The 15015-nt window shown below is 34.5% G+C and overlaps 2 pseudogenes; one reads left to right on the top strand and one right to left on the bottom strand.

The window, feature by feature from the left end:
• Positions 1-2205: 2205 nt before the first annotated feature.
• LOC118614340 lies at positions 2206-2324 on the top strand (annotated as a pseudogene).
• Positions 2325-2804: 480 nt separating this feature from the next.
• On the bottom strand, positions 2805-3603 carry LOC107497216 (annotated as a pseudogene).
• Between the last annotated feature and the right edge of the window lie 11412 nt (positions 3604-15015).

Raw genomic sequence — 15015 nt, forward strand, 5'->3', positions numbered from 1 at the left:
GAAAATACAGAAATTTGATTTTTCAGGGTCCTCAAAACTCCATTATTATTAAAGTTGCTTATCTCTTGTCAAACATCCAGATCTATATTTAAGATCTTTGGTAGACAGTTTCCTCACAAAGATATTACAGTGCATAAATTCCTCAAATCTCTACAGATTCATTCATTCACATAAGAATATACTCCATACACACTTTAATTCTTTTATTTATTTATTCATTATTTTTTAATGAAGCATATTTTATTTTGCAGAAAACTGGTGTTTGTTCAGCAAATAGAAATGAATAAAAACAGGTTTCAATCCTCCATTGTCCCACTAGCTTGTATAGTTGACTGATGTATAAAGTATCACAATGTAAGGAAGGTGGAGGAGACTGCATAATAGAAATTGCTACTGTGAAAGAATGAATAAAAAGAATCACATCCTTGGGTGAGTTCAAAGGTGGCACCTGACGGTGTTGAAAGGTAAATTGGTGTCTGCCCAGAGGCCAAAAAAACAGTCTAGGAGCACATCTAGGCTGGAAAGTGTGAAAGATCATCAGTGGTTATAGTATTGGATGCTTAATTTGCGTAAGGCACTATTCTGTAAATAAGAGCTCACAACTATAGCTTTAGTTCACATCTCTCATGGGTATTTAAACCTCAATATATCCATATCATTGGAACTAACAGTCGTTGAGTTTGGCTTAGGGCCAGGACACTGAAAAGGAATCTCCAAATGAGTTGCAGAAATAGACAAAGAACTGATCAATGCCTCAAGAAAAGCACCAACTTCACCTTGTAAGAGATGCATAGTTGTGATAATTTTAGAAGAAGTTAACACAATCATCTTTACCTCGGGAGTTCCGTTCTAGGATAGAATGAAAAACAGTTTGGAAAGCTAGGAAGCCTAAGACAAAAGAAAAAACACCTTGAAAGCCATTTCAAGAGTCCCATCCAGAAATAGTAATTACTAGGACCAAAGAATTATTAGAGAAGGGAGTAATTGGAGATTGGATGAAATACAATTGAAGAGAGAACTGTGGGGAGAGAATAAGATTAAGAATGTTTAGGTAGTAGGAGGACAAGGGAACAGGTCTCTAGGCATCTATGAGAGGTTAAAAGATGGTGTGGAAACAGTGGTTACTGACCAAGGGAAGAAAATAAAGTTTGTGGAGCAGATAGTGATTGTGGGAAAAGCCCAGCCAAACTCAGTTTGAACACCTCGAGTTTGAAGTACTCATACAAGAGTTTTGGCCTAGAAATACAGAAATGAAAAGATTATCTTTATGTAAACATATCCTACGAAATAAACATTTGTAGATGCCAACGCCAGTTTTTCAGTTTTTTAGTAACTACTGACCTTTAGGGTCCTGGGATAAGTTTAATTGCAACAGAGTTCAGTCTGTGACAGTGAGTTTTTACTGTTTTTATTTTGCCAAGCTGGGCCTCATGGGAGGCAGGCCATGGAAATAGCCTTCTGGTAATCACTTAGGAGAAGAGATGGAGAGGGAAGGAGGGGGACATGGGGGAAGAAGGGAAGGAGAGGAAGTAGCAGCCGCGCAGCTTACGTACAAGAAATCAAATCCCTTCTCCATTGCAACATTTTCTGCTGCTTTGCCAATATCAGCCCACATCCGCAGTGAAGAGATTTTTGTCCTTTGTCTTTAGAGATATCTTCATATCTTGACCAGATCTTCTATACCGGTGATAGGAAAGATGGCATGTACAAGGCGAAAGTAGTGCATAGTGTCACTAGATAGCTATGATGAGCTGCTGTGGAAATGTGGGCTAGAGCTGGTAGCATTGGTAAGTTGTGGAGCAGCTCTGATCTTTCTTCAGTCCATGTCATTCCAGAACAGATTCTGGAATTCCAATTACAGCCTCCTATGGCTCAAATATGACAGTGGTACAACTAATGATGACAAAATGATAATGGGGATAATCTATCCCAAAAGGCAAAAACTTAAAAATTGTTATTGTCAGTGGCAACATTGAAATGTGATTCATGAACATTTTGTTAGTGCCCCCCCCTGAGAACATGATAAAAAGCTAGTTTCTAAGCGATGCTAAAGGATAAAAAGTATATAAGTTCTGGAGCATGAACATTGCCCGAAGTCGAGAAGAAATGGCAAGAGCAACAAAAGCAGCAAACAACAAACCTGGATAACTTATAGAGCTGAATACAAAAATCTATGTTAATTTTTAAACTAGAATACAAGGCCCAGTCTATGGCCATGCCACCCTGAACAAGCCCAATCCCATCTGATCTTGGAAGCTAAGCAGGGTCAGGCCTGGTTAGTACGTGGATGGGAGACCACCTAGGAAGACCAGGTGCTATAAGCATAAAAAATAGAAAATAAGGGATTGTAACCTGACAAACTCCTTGCAATCTGTGAGGTCAACCAAAGGTTGCCTCGCCTAAAAAAAAAAAAAAAAAAAAAAAAAGAATACAAGGCTCAGAGATTTTGCACTTAGAAAAAGTGGCTTGTATTTTGCCCCCAAGACCTCCTAAGAATATGTCTTTCTTGTTTTCCATAGCTCAAAATATTTAAATTTGTACAAAATTGTCTTGTGATGTTTAAACCTTTGAAAGATCAATGAAATTTAGAATCAATTTTTCTGCAAGAAAAAAATTAATTTATTAGATAGATGATGACAAGTAAATGATGACAAGTCATTGAATATATGCATTCCTTCTCTCTATGTCACTAGTAATTTGATCACTGAGGCTGATAAAAGAGTCACTTTGAACAACAGCCATATGTTATACTGTTATTCAACTTGGACACTCTTTTTTAAAAAATTAGACTGTATTATTTTTAATTAAATGTAAAGACACTTCCAATCGAGTCTCCCAGAGATTTCACCCGCAGCTCTGTTTGGCCACAGCCTCTTGCCTCTCTCTTCAGCAAGGGTAAGGAGGATATTGTTTTCTAGGGGCAGAAAATTCTATGATTTGTTGCCTTTACCAATAACAAAAATGTTGGAGAGCTGGATGCAAAGCTGTTGCTGTTGGCATCTCTCACATGAACCACATCAAAGAAGCCAGGAATTGTCTCTCTGTGTTGATGATCACACCAATTTTTCTAGCTTAGCACTTCCAATCACCATACGGAGGTTACCAGTAGCAAACTTGATGAACTCAGCAATCTTGTCAGTCTCCGAATCATTCTGAATGATATCATTCACCTTGATGAGGGGATCAAAGTAGAAGATGATGTGAACACTATGAGTCATCAGATGAGGGACTCCCTAGTACCCACAAAGATCTTTTTCACTGTGCACAACTTGTGCTTGGCCTCCTCCAGTATAATTCAATGAACAGCCAGGTAATCCTCAGTGTCATAGGTTGGATGAAAATTCTCTGTGGTCTTGTCAATATTGATGACCTCCATAAAATCAGCAGAGTAGGTTCATACCTTGCTATAATCTTAATGAACTGCTGAATGCAGATCCTTCATTTCTCCCCTGTCAGGTCATACTTAAGAGTGTTTCTTAGGGAAGTGATGATGGGGAGACATTCTCTCAGCTCCTGTTGACTGGTAGATGGATGAGGAACAGACAAACTGGTTAGTTTACCCAGCATCTCCTGCTTTGGAGCTGCTACACACTTCCAAAGCATCTTGGGACCACAAGTCTTAGCTATACTTGTCTTTTGATAAAGGGATAATTTTAGCTTATACTTTATTTCCTGGGTGACCAAATTGACTTATAAATCTTAACAATTTAATCTCCACCTGCTGTTAGGCTAAAGATATAATTAAAAATACCCTGGTGATACATGTATTTATTGCTTTTTTAAAAATTTGAACACCACAACAGAAACTCTAGCTAAATTATTTTTAAAAAGAAATTTATTGAAAAGATGTGGAGAAGGCTCACAGAATCAAAGGAATAGCCAAAAGTTAATTGGGCCTCAGAGAGGACAAGAACCAGGATCTCACCCAAGATCAGGTAGCAAAAATTAATAGGTAATCTCTTAAGGACTTCAGTTTTGAGAATAATCAATTTCATCCATTTATCTTCAGACCTGAATTGCTTAGGTCAAGATTCAGACTGTCAGGGCAAGAGTATGGTGAGCTGAGCTATTTACAGCCCATTGCCTAGCTGGGTTCATGGGCAATTTATTCATAGTCCTTCAGGTGTGCATACAATGAGGGGAAAAAGTATTACAGGCAGCTCTAGGTGCATGTTGGATTTCTTGTAACTTCTCAACTTGCTGTTTTATTGTATTCTGACCATCAGTCAGTGTAGACTTGTCAAATAGAGTCCATTATTCAACCAAGATTGTTTTGACTAATTAGTCTCATCACACACTTAGTTTTTCTCATATCTGGCTACTGAAAATCTACAAGAATTTAACCAATTGCCAAATAAAATTAGAGTTTACTTGGAAAACATTTTAATCAAACCACCTATTGAACATCTATCATATGTAAACTAGGTATTATATTCAGAAGCATAGACTTTTAAATTTAGCGTGCAAATACAGAATACAGGTGATTTATTCAGGTAAAAAGCTAAGCTATTCCAAATTGATGATAGTAAATAGATATGCTATATAGTCCATCATATTCTAGAGCTGAAACTTACCAAAACCTTACTCAAGTAGTAAAGTAGAATATATATTTGTACCGTGGTAGAGACTAACTACTATCCTAATACAGTATTTTTCCATTTCTCTTGGGCACAGAGTTTGTCAACAGCCTGCTTTGCTGTAACATGTGGCCATGCGACTGAGTTTTATGATGTATGTCATTTCTAAGCCTGGCCAATGAAATCATTCCATGCTATCCTCCACCATTCGCTTCTTCCATTTTACTGGTGGGTTATGTTGGCTGTGGCAAAGATCAGAAGCCACATATTTTGTACATGATAGTGCCTCCTTTAGTCTTACTCTCTGAATGGCTCCGTGGAGAAGACACCTTTTCCTTCTCTGCACTATAATGAATTGAACTTTATGAGTGATAATTGGACCTTGCAGGCTCTTTGCCTACAATCTGAGGAAATATTGAATGTCTTCGATTCATCACCATTTAACTTCAGAGCATTGGAGAGAAGGGTGCCTGATCATAATGTTGGCTTGAATTGACTGATTCATTTTTATATATGTACAAGAAATTAGACCCCAAAATGGCACACATTTTTCCAAGGTGAACAGATTCACATTTCTAATCAAACTTCTATGTCTGAGACATATAGGTTTGACAGCCTGATAATCTCAAAAACCTTGTAAGTGGTCCTATGGCATGGATTTTAAATATTTAATTACAACAATGTGTGGCCACACTCCTAATTTTGAAACTACTAATAAAACATATACAAATAATCTACCCAAATTATGCTATTTATAATTTTCTATCCTTACATGATTCCTTGTACTACTATACTTTCAGTGCCTCTCACATTGTATTCTAGTTGAGTCTGTAAGTGTTTTGAGAACAGGCTTTTGTTTTGTTAGTCAATCTACTACCCAAAAGCATCCAAAACTTGGAAGAAAATTATCTAATTCAATGTTTATTTTTTGAATAAAAGAAAGGTGATAACCTGTTTCATAGCAATTCCTTAATTGCAGAGATGGAAAGTGAAACTCCTTATGAAAAATGACATTTATTTTTCTTTAAAAAAAAAATCAACTACCCAGTGACTAGGGTAAATTGAGAATGAAAAATCTTGCTTACAACACTCTGTTTAGTTCTCTATATTGTTTCTACTTAAAAATGTATTTTAAAAATATTGAACTCTTTCTATTTGTTTATAAGTTGCTGATGCTATCAATTGAGTGACTTTGACACAAGCAATAGAGTCTCAGTCCTAATGCACTTTAATTTAGATTACCAAAAATACTTTTTAATATCTTTTAGTAAATCCACAGTCTTTTACATGGGGTAGAATTATAGCTTTAACATATTTTATGAGGTTCATGTAGAACATGATTTTAAAGTCTCTAAGGACGCTGTGTTCTCTGCAAGGTCACAGTGACATGAACAAAGCAGACTGAACGACTAATGGAGAAATATATCATGCCTCTGTGCAGATTCTTCAATGCAGACTGCTGGATTCGACATTGGAATTCAAAACAAAATCTGTTTCTGATTAGATACAATTAAAATGCTTGCTGTTTTGTCAGGTACAAACCATCACCCCAGCCTTCACCCAGCTCTGCTGTCTTACAAGTAGTGGAGGCTTTGCTTTTATGTTTATAAAGTTTACAGTAAAAATTGAAGTCACATGTTATAATTTCCTAGATAACTAAACAAATAAGCAAACAAAAGTAGAAATAATGAAGTCAAAATTATTGGAACTCTCTTTAACCATTTGAGTATGCTCATTCTAAAGAAAACGATATTTTAAAAGTTAGTTTTCATCCCGAACACTAATTTGTACAGGAATGATGGGTAAGTATTATATTTATCCATTCATATTATACTAAATCAGTCAGTTCTCTCGATTTGCAATTTAAACAATGGTAAGAATCCCTTGGAGTAAATCTCGGATTTTAGGGTTTGAGTGTGGGTCTATCAACTCTCTTCCAAGCATGATCTCTTAGCCCTCCTTTGCATATAGGATTTTAGATCCTTATGTCTTCTGAAATCTGAATCCCATATTTTTAGTTTAAGAATACTAAATGTTTACATTTTGTTCGATTGTGAAATTATTAAAAATGATTTATATTTCCACCCATATATATGAATGTACATATGATAAAATCATGCATACATTTTAATGCAGTATTTAACAGCTTTTTTGCTTATCTTTTCCAAATTTCCTTCTCTTGCCTGTTCAACACTCCCTCCCAATCCTCCAGAGCCATATTAACGAGCTGATATTACCACCTCTTCCCCAACCTACTTAGTACACTGCAGTGGGTATTTAGTTCTAATTAATTATCTTCAATAACCGTATAATATTCTAGGATTGTATGTCTCATAATGCAATAATATAGTAAATTGTCTTCCTATTGAAAGGCTTTATTTTTTGGCCATAGTTACTTTGCTTCTCTGGTTTCCTGTGTCTTTAAGGTTTGGTACTTTGTATCTGTCAAATAAAATCTCTAAATATAATTACTTGTCCAAAAGAATATGTAACTTAATTCTAAAGATAGTTTTAAAATATTCTGGGGAAAGTTCTAATGATTCAAAGTTTTTATCAGCAATAGGTGTTTTTCCTCAGTTTTCTTTAAATTACCATGATGACTATAACAAATTTTATTTTACAAGTTCCTTACACATACACACACTGGTGTGTTTTCTTTGTATTTATTTTTCTTTGAGTTTTCTGCATCTTTTTCTTTTTTTTCTTTCTTTCTTTCTTTTTTTTTTTTTGTATTTCTGTGTTAATGTCTTTCATCAACATTGGAAAATTTCAGTCATTTTTCTTATTCTCTTTCTCCTTTTCTTCTCAGAACCCATTTATAAGACACATTAAATTGTTTATTTTTGTTTTACAGATATCAGTCACTCTACATATGTTTCGGATATTTAATACTGTGTATCAAACAATTCCAAATTTAGTAGAGTGAAAAATAAACATTTATTGTTGTATCTCATTTGAATTTGTCTTTGATTGGGCTTAGCTGGTTGGTTCTCACTAAGTATTTCTAATTTGATTTCAATCAGATAATGTCTTCAACTAGACTTATCTCAAAGACTTTCTCACTCATGTACTTGCTGATTGAAGCTTGTCGTCAGCTGGGGCTTCAGTAGAGCCTGGCAGCAGAACATCTACCTGTGTCCTCTCCATTTGGCCCGAGTTTCCTCACAGCACAGTGGCTGGATGCCAAGAGTATTTATCCTTGGAGAGAGAAGCAGAAGTGGCATCGCCTTTTCTAATTCACTCTCACAAGCCACAAAACTATCACTTTAACCACATTCTGTTTTTCAAGAAAACAAAGGCTCCTCTTCTTGGGAGAGTATCAAAGAATTTGTGAACATGTTCCGAAATAACCACAATTTTTCACTCTTCTCTCTTCTTGGGTTTCAGTTGGATGTTTTCCATGAAGCAATCTTAAAGGTCACTGATCCTTTCCTGTGTCATACCCAACCTGATGCCAAGACTATCTAATATATATTTTATTTTTGACTTCATATATTCCATTTCTACCATTTCCATTTGATTTTCTTATCTTTTCATGAAGGTTGCCCATCTTTTCTACTTTTTTATTTAATATTTTTATGATAGTTATTTTATAGTTCTTTTCTGATAATTCCGACATGTCAGTAATCTCTGAATCTGTTTTTGTTGACTGTTTCCTCTCTAGAACATATTTTGCATTATCTTGTTTCTTTTAATATTTTAATGCATGTCAAAACATTTATGTTCAGAAAAATATACATATATATATTATTTTTTTTCCCATCAATCATGCCTCTAAACTAAGGGAGTTATTAGAAGAGAAGTTTAGTTTCACTCAATTCCTCACTAGATTCAACTGTTTGGGAGCAGGGTCAGGATCTACTTTTTAGCAAAACTTGACATATGAGCACTGACAAGATCTCAGAAAGATCTATGTGCTTTACATCCAGGAAACCAGTTTTTGGCCATTAGAGAGTTCTCTTTTTTCTATTTTCCACCCTAATATTTTGCTTCAAGCCTTAATAAGTAGACATCTTACAATTTGTGAATACTCACAGTTCATTCCTCAGAGATATTTTTCTTACTCTTCTATACCATTTTCTTGTCTTTGGCAGATGAAAGCCAGAGGGCCTCAAATTGGTTTCTCTCAATAATCTTTTCTTGCTTCTAGCCCTAAGTAGTTGAGGATCTGGAATATCTCAAATGGGCTCTTTTCAGCTCTCTTACTCTCTCCTTTATCCCTGTTCAGAGAACAGTTGCCCTGTACTTGGGTGAGACTTCATGCACTGAAGGGGGATTTGTTCTATTTGTCTCGCCTTACCCCCAGTGTCTGGCATACTGGCCCCTAATAGTTGTTGAAGATTCATGGGGAGGAACTGAACCATCAGTGAGTGCTGGGCTCCTCAAATCTGAATCTGTCACACCAGTCCATAACCAACTATTAAAAGATTTTTAATTACTAACAATTTGATTATATAATCCTTCCTATTGTCTATGATGAATCCTTCCTCCTCTCATGAACAAGGATGGCTGTGAGTGTCTTTTATCCTATAAGAAGCTTGCCATATTTTTAAAAATTTAATTTACTTAGGTTTTATTGTAGCCTTTGCTCTGTCACAGGTTTGTAAAAACCTGTGATTTTGAAGCTTACTCACATCGTTATGGCTTTTCATATGAGAATGGAGTTCTCTTATAATTTCCTTTATTTAGCTGGATAGCTAGCCTAGTAAATGAAAGTTTTTTTTTTTTTCATTATTATAGGTTTTCATGATGTGTTTGAAGATTACATTACTGAGGGTTTTTTTTTGCTAATAATTTTGTTGTTGTTGTTACAAAAACTCTACTTTCACATATCACCCTCCCTGAACCACAGAGGCAGGTTTCCAACTTTATTTTAATGGTATACTCCTGCTTTGCTAATCTGGTGATATTTTGCTGGGAACCTCTTTTGAAAACTTGTGGATCAGGCATTTTCCTTTAACTACAGATTTCTTCTCTTTATTTTAAGGAAAGACCACTTGTATTGTCTTTTTCTTTTTTGAACTTTGAAAACATTATGATGTGCAGAACTTTATACAGACACTACAAAAACTAAACTCGAGAGAAAATAATTCTTTCATGACTTGCATCTGAGTCAGTAATCCTGGAGGTCGATATCATGCAACTAAATGTGTTGATGCTTTCTGGTATATAATACGGGCCAGGTAGAAATGACACACTAGAAAATGTGAATCAGAAAACATAAAGAAGTAAAAAAGTTCTATATTTTCTAGTGAGTATAATCCTTGGAAAGAAGGAATGAAAATGATCAAAAACTTTTTTATAAAAATGACTTTTTATTTTATAGTTTTCATTTTGTTTTTACAAAAAGTTAGAGGAGGTAACAGTTAGAACTTCAACTGCCACTGGATATAGCTGAATATAAATTTGTAGGAAAAGTAGCAGACATAGGTACTTTGATCTATTTTATGTTTTTAGATTATTATGCAATATTGAACAGACTGTAAGTTCTCAGAGACTCATTTTCTTCATATTTGAAATTAGATATATAAAAACAGGGGCTTTAATCTGAGGTGAGTGGACTCAGCTTAGAAGTTTAGAAGACCAAGATGCAAAGTTTCTGTTTTTCTACAGACAGAGAAGTGATAGCTTTCAACAAATGTTCAAATATGTCCATGGCTCAAAAATGGGAATTTTTAGAAATATTCTCAATATAGTTGAAACAGAATTTTAAGTTGTCTCACCATTGGGTTTTATGATATATTTTAACTGACTTTAATAGAGAAACATCATCTATGCTACTGTCTTTAAGATTTAATATTTTGGAAGGTTGTGCCATATTCTAGGCATTTCACTAAGCATTCTATGTGTGTTATCTCATGCAGTTTTTATAGTAGGATTAAGTAAGAGTTAATATCATCCTCATTTAATGAATGAGTAATTCAGGGCTTAAAGAATTCCTTCTTTTTTCCATGGCCATGTGGTTTATACATCATAGCATCAGAATCTAAGGCCAAGTCTTATGTCAAATGAAATTTCTTATGACCCGTGTGCTTAATTTGTTTGAAGGGACAATGCTGCAACAAAAATGCCTTCCTGAACTGGAGGGGCTGGACAAATCATACGTAATCACAGAGTTATAAATCATTTATTGAATAGATAAAATACCAGGTTAGATTTTAACACCTTCGGGAGGCCAGGAAAATCTAGTTAGTTCAACAAATATTTAGTGTCACTGATTCTGCCATTGTTCGTTATTCTACTCTTGGCAAAGTCTTTTCAAGAATTTCTCTCAATAAGGCAAAAGTCCTAATTATCTGCTGCTTGCTGTAAGAAAAATCCTAGATGTTAGCGATTCTTCGCGGTGCCATAAGTGGGAAGAGGTTTCTTCATGGTATTAAGCAACAAAAGACATAATTATCTTTGGGAGAACAGAGATAAAATAAGAATAGTCCCCATGATCCACAGCTTGGATATGTGTAGACAATTCTGTAATGGATAGCATGGGATAGAAAGTAAGTGGAAATACATGCATTATTATCAGGAAAAGGCACCTGGGGTATTATAAATTGATGTAGTAAAATCCTTTCAGAAAGCAATTTGGCAACCTGTCTGAAAAGCTATAAAAACCTTTATACCTTTTGACCTGGTAATATCTCTCCTGAGAATCTATCCTAAGGAAATAATTCAAAGGAGGAATACAACTATATGCATAAAATTATTAATTACCACGTTAACTGTACCAGTGGAAAAAATGGAAACAACCTAAATATTCAACAATAGAAGGTAGTAAATTATGGGATATTAAATTAAAAAAAATAGATAGCCATTACAATTGTAATTATGAATACTGAAGCAACTTAAAAAATATATGCAATGGACTTACTGAAAATATGCTACAAAACTGCAGGTATTTAATGATTAACTCTTTTAAAAAAGATATTTATATATAGATAAAGACTTTAAGGGAAATATAAGAAGATGAAAACAATATTATGTTACAATGGTGGGATTCAGGATGAAATCAATTCCTTATCAATACATCACCTTAATGCTTTCGGCAAACTGTATGTAATAACTAAAAATCAGAAAAGAAAGACTTATGCTACTCAGTCTCATGTGTTCATCCTGCTTCCATAGTAATTGTCAGAGATCTGAGACAAAAGTCCAGTGGTTAACTGTATTCTTTTACTGACACTTTTAAATTTGTCTTCTATAATTTGGCCATTTTGAATTACTGTGGTTTAGGATAAGGCCATTGCATACGATTTTTTTAACTTCATATACATTAAGTACTTTTAGCTGCTTCCCATTGGATTATTAGCTAAATTTCTAATTGGATTCCTACTTTAGTACTTCCCATTTAAAAAATACAATTGTGAAAGCGTAAATACAAACGTACACATTCTTTCATTTTGAAGTATTTATTGAATATAGAATATGTGCAGAGTACTATAACTCCTACACTTACAAGAGCAATTCCCTTACATTGCAATAAAGGAAACCCAAATTCCATACACATGTACCTTGAATCTCCCATAAACCCTTCCTTTGTATAGCCAAGAAATGGCACGTGCCAACCAATTCCATTTGTACTTTCTCATATTTGTGCATTTGTAAACCTAAAAACTTAACACAAGTCTAAAAATTTTTTCTTCGACCCCTACGTATTTAGGTTCTATCTATGTGTCAAGGACCAATTAAATCCCTTTCATCTACCAGAAAGCCTTTTTTTAACAAAATTCCACCGTCGTTGACTTTTCCCTTCTTTGAAATCCTATGTCACTGCAATTCGACATTACTTACATTATAGGTTTGCATGATTATTTCACTCTCAATGTTATATATTTTTACCATTTATAGGCCTTCAGAACCCAATTTGTGAGGACTACAAAAGCAGGGAACAAAAACTCCATTCTTACATGAGTGGGTATAATTAAGCAACTGATATACAGCTGTTATCAAATCACATTGGTGATGTGCTTAAGAAAGTTTTGGCATTGACTTTAAAACTCTCTGAGTTCTGGCTTCTGGGTTATCTAGTACTTCTGTTATAATGCTTAATCCATATATGACAAAGTTGTAAAACTACTCTGTCCCTAGTCTTCCTCTGAGAGGTAGGTTCTTGAACTCAGAGGCATGGTCCACGTATTTTTCCTGTTTGTATATCTTAAACAAGAGTATCACTTCATCTCTGTCACAGAAAAGTTCAATAGCTATTAAATGTATGCATCAATTATTCAATTTCGTTTTTCTTAAGGGTCTCACTCTTATGTATAAAATTAAAAATAATAATAATAAAAAGCATAATATCCTCTTGGATGCAGAAGTTAGAAACAAAAACACTACCTTACCAAAATAATAATAATAATAATAATTATACAGGAAAGGAAGGAACAAAAAGTTCTCAGGGGCTTACTTTGTGCCTGGGCAAATGCCTTAATATACATTCTTTATTTTTATAGTAACAATAATGCCTATTTTTTTAAATGTTTAATATGTGCCAAACACTTTTCCTAAGAGCTACTATGTAGAATTCTATTTAATTCTCACGGCACTGTGAAAGAGGTACAAATATTATCCATTACGGAGAGGTTTAAACTAAATTATCAAAGATTTTTAATTGGAGAAATCAGGATTCTCAACTAGAGAATTTAAACATTTCCAGGAGATACCAACAGAAACAGTGAATTTTAAAATCAATTTAATTCGTTTGTAAAGGTGAAGCTGGAGATTTGAGTTGTTCCCTGAAAAAAATACGTTTATGTACCTTTTTAAAATTTTTTTTATTAAACTTGTTATGGTTCTATTGAGGCCAGCACATAGATTTTAGAAAACAATATGCAACTTCAAATAATTAGATTTAGACTGTTTACTTATTAAGGTGTTATAGCCTTTAAAAGGATAAAATAAAAGAAGTATAGCCTAAGTTATCTTTCTAACTCTTAAATATTTAGCATTATTTGATAAAACATCAACCTGCTTATTGTAGACAGATTTTTGCACAACTTGATTTAAATTGCATTCAGGGAATGGTATGAATCAGACTATAAAGAATTAATCATAACATTTATTTGTTCTTTGGAGTGTTGATAAGCAAACATATTTTTTTAAAAAAAAAAAAATCTGAAAACAGCATTTCTAAACTTCAAGAAGATACTGGCTAAGTTGATTTATCTATTTTATTAGAGGTTTTAAATAACTAAGCAGATCAAACTGATATTTATTTGACTGTTTCCGTGTCTAGTTGATAAAATAAGACTATTCTCCATCTGAATTTTTGTAACCAAACATATAATTGTGCCCTATGGTGTAAAATAATTTGACACATATCCAAAAGCATCAGAGTAACATTTACATTGTCACTGATGGTTAGAAATTTTGTATTCATTTAAATATATTTAAAATAAAATAAGTAACCGTCAGTTTATTCAATTGTTGTCGAAAAGATGCTCAATGATTTAACTTCTACCCAGCAGTAACACCTTGATTAATACATCTTCTGGGAAAGAGACTCAGGGTTGTTTATATGAGCTCTACTGTTTTATCTAAAAACATCAATTGGAGGATGAATGAAATCTTTCTAAATAAAATGCCATGCATTAACAAACCAGAGGATAGGGTTTTTATTGTTTTTCCTTTCCAAAAATGCTCTGGGAAACAATAAGTTTTTCTGTCCTGCCCTGAAAACAAACCCAATTTTGTCCATTTTTGGGAAAAGTCAGCATGGTGGCTATAATGACAGAATGGAGAATTCATGTTTTCTTATTTCTGTTCTACTCCTGGCTCTTTTCTCCTGACCTCAAAACGTGATACTGATAGGAGACAGAAGGAAAGACAAATAAACCTACTTGTAGCTGCACCCCAAGTTCACGTGCAGCCATATAAAGACAGCAGGTTATGGAGTCATACAGACCTGGTACTCATCATTTTAAATTTTATTTTATTTAGCAAACACTTATATGGGTCAAGTTATAGACTAACACAGTTCTAAGTTGTTGGCTAACGTTAACTAATCTAATCCTATGGTAACTCAAATGAGAAAAGTTCTCTTTATGTACCAGTTTTACAGATAAAGAAACTGAGGCACACACAGGTGAAGCAACTGGCCTAGGCTCACAAAGCCAGGGGGTGGCAGAGGCTGCACTAAGTGTTATGGTTGGCGCACATCATCCTCATCAACACGTACGTGAAATTGTTTCTTCAGATCTTAGCCAAACCACTTAGTGGCCACATTTTCTCAGGCACCTAAGCTCTCTGGCTTCAGTTTCTTCAGCTGAAATATTGGTACAGTATCTACAGCCCGTGCCTATTGTTAGGATGCATATATCACTTTCTAATGGTCTATATCTTATGAATATCTTCCCAGCACAGATCTACCCAGCGAATTCTTCTCCAGATTTTGCCCGCCCCACCCCCCCCCAGGTTTCAGCTGGACCCGGTTACCACAGTTTTCATT

Source organism: Rousettus aegyptiacus, unplaced genomic scaffold, assembly GCF_014176215.1.
Source record: "Rousettus aegyptiacus isolate mRouAeg1 unplaced genomic scaffold, mRouAeg1.p scaffold_m13_p_2, whole genome shotgun sequence".
Taxonomy (NCBI): Eukaryota; Metazoa; Chordata; class Mammalia; order Chiroptera; family Pteropodidae; genus Rousettus; species Rousettus aegyptiacus.